Source organism: Cyrtonyx montezumae, unplaced genomic scaffold, assembly GCF_038088225.1.
Source record: "Cyrtonyx montezumae isolate F1298 unplaced genomic scaffold, pur_monq_1.0 scaffold_0, whole genome shotgun sequence".
Taxonomy (NCBI): domain Eukaryota; kingdom Metazoa; phylum Chordata; class Aves; order Galliformes; family Odontophoridae; genus Cyrtonyx; species Cyrtonyx montezumae.
In genome coordinates, this window is record NW_027071824.1 from 41,014,070 (window position 1) to 41,016,775 (window position 2,706).

Here is a 2,706-nt window from a genome sequence, read left to right on the forward strand (position 1 = left end):
TTAAAGAGTAAACTCTGTAAACAGAGATGCCATCAAACAAAGGGTTTTTGGACACTCCCCCTCCCGCCAAATCTGGCGCCCCTGCAGTGCGCAGGCGCCGAGCGGCGGCCCCGTGCCGCGGCGGCGGGGCGCGGGGCGGGCGGAGCGGGACAGAGCGGGGCACGGAGCCCGGCGCCCTCCCCCTCGCCCCGCCGCTGCCCCCCGCGGGGTGGAGGCTGTCAGGAAGCGGCCGTCGGGGGACGCGGAGTCGGATCCCTCCGGCGAGTAGAACGGCCGCGTCTCGGAGACCTCCGCCCGGCGCCCCGCACCTCCCGCCCCCTCGGCGTCCCTCCCTGGGTGCACCTGCTGCGGGCAGAGCGGCCCCGGCACGGAGCGCGCTTTGTGCGCCCCTTGGGGTGTGGGGTGGCGGCACGGTGCTGCGGGGATTTTGGCGATAGTTCCCCGGCGGGGATGTGCCCGGGAGCGGCGGTGGGTGTCCGATCGGCACCAGAGAGCACGGGTTTTTTTTTCTTTTTTTTTCTTTTTTCTTTTTTGCTACAGAAATGAGTCAGGACGTTAAAAAAAAAAAAAAAAAAAAAAAAAAACATGGCGAAATGCGCCGAGTTCCCAGACTCCGCGCCACACTTTAGTAAAACCGGGGCCGCGCAGCGCTCTCACCGCGCTCGCCCTTTCCTCAAAGGCTCCGAATCATCAATGAGCCCCGGCGGGGCGGGGCGGGACGGGACGGGGCGGAGCAGTGCCTCCCGCCGCGGGGCCGCGGGCGCTCCCGGGGGTGGCGGCGCCAACGCGCGGGGTCCCGGCGGGACGGGCCCGATGCCCCCCCCGGCGGAGCGGGACGGGGCCGGGCGAGGGCGCAGCGCAGCAGCCCCCGGGTCCTCCCCGTCGGGGCGCTCCCAGCCCTGCGGAGCCGCCGACCTGCGCTCCGCAAGGGCGTCGCTTCGTGAGGCGCGTTGTCCCCCAGCATCCCGCTCTGTTGTCCTGTTGCTGCTTTGCACACGCCCGACGGGAGCCGCCTGATCTCTCGGCCTCCGTTTGTCCAGATCTAAATGGGTCTGCTGCACCACGGCACTGACTGGGCGCAGTACATTGTAAGATGTCGCTCTCGTACAGGTAACGGGGTTGGTAACTGCAGCCCCGTTAGGATCCAGTCCCATATCCTCCGCTGTTAACGAGAGACGCCGGTGCTGCCCCGCTCCGTGCTGCTCGGCGCTAAGGATGGGCCGGGACCACAGGTTTGATGCTCAGAGCAGGCTCTGTTGATTTTGTGTCTGAAATTACACGTTCTGGGGAAAATGGTGCAGATGCCCGTCGTTTCTCGTGTTGGTACCACCTGAGCGGTGCGAGGTTATCCCTGCTGCTGCGGGAAGTGTCTTTCTGTGTTGCTTTTTGCAAATATTTCATTGTGAACCGAGAGAAATCCAACATCTTCCCCATTTGGATGCAAATTTGCTGAATAAATGCAAAGAATGTCCATTATTGCTCTCAAGAGAACTGTTAGTATGCCCAATTTTCTTCTGAAGGTTTTATGCGAGACCACATTTTTTGTCAGCTGACTGAACAAATGCTGTTCTTTCCCTTCCCACACACATTTAGTTTATAAACACATTTAATTTATAAAAATACTTAAAATTGCAAATAAAACATATTTTATCTTGTTCAAAATGAGGAGGGAAATTACACCACCGCTCTATGTTTGAAGATCAGTCTTCCCCAAGTCCACATATATGGAGCCCACCGAAATCAGGCAGACATATACATAGGTTTTATTGGTGCTGCTTCATTTTTAAAGTTTAGCTAAAAAATGTGCCATGACCCATCTTTTTATTTTCTTTGCAGAATGTTTGTAGCCTAAAGCCATTAGGGTGTGAGGTTCTTTCTGGCAGACCCTTGCCAGAGCCACAGAGAACAAGAATCCCCCTTCTGTGTGTGCTATGTGCAGGGTATGCGCAGCAGCAGAGCTCTTGTGTTACCCCTCCAACTACATTAATTACTGATGTCTCTCAGCCTATTTATAGTAATTGCATCAACCAACAGAGTAATTGTCAGCAGTGCAACTGTGTGTTCTGGGGATCTTTTACTTACACAAATCATATGAGTAATTTAATAAAGGTAATTGTACAAGAGGTAAATACGGATGGAGTTACCTGATTTCCTCCACCTCTGCTGCAAACAAACACCTCAGCATGGAGCTAAGAGCATGGTCAGTGCATTTTGTGAATCCCTGTTGAACATCAGTCCCAGGATCTGCCATGTGCAGCCCCAGTGCTTCCCCACAGCGATGTGCCCTGTGGGCCGGTGAGCTGAGCACTGCCAATGCCGAGCCGGGACAGTCAGGCAGAGCAGGAGCTGTAAGGGAAATTTCTCTGGGAGCAGAAAAGCAGTGAGCCCTCACGCAGAGATTCCCCACGTGGATAGGTGGTGGCTGCAATTCATTTCATGCTTTAGGAAATCCCAGGAGCTGCCTCTAACCGTGTGTTGTTCCTAATTTTTCTACGTTTGCCACGTAACCTGAAGGGAGTACCGTGGGATCAGTGTCATGAGGTGCATGGGATTGCACACGTGCTTTTCTAACTTGAGTGTTACAAATGCTCACCTTTCTTTCCCTCTGCTCCAAAAGCACCTTCAATTGCCAGGAACGTTTTTGCAAACATGTTATTCTGTGCTTTCTGTTTACTTTCAACATTTCTCTCGGCTTGTGCAGCAAAA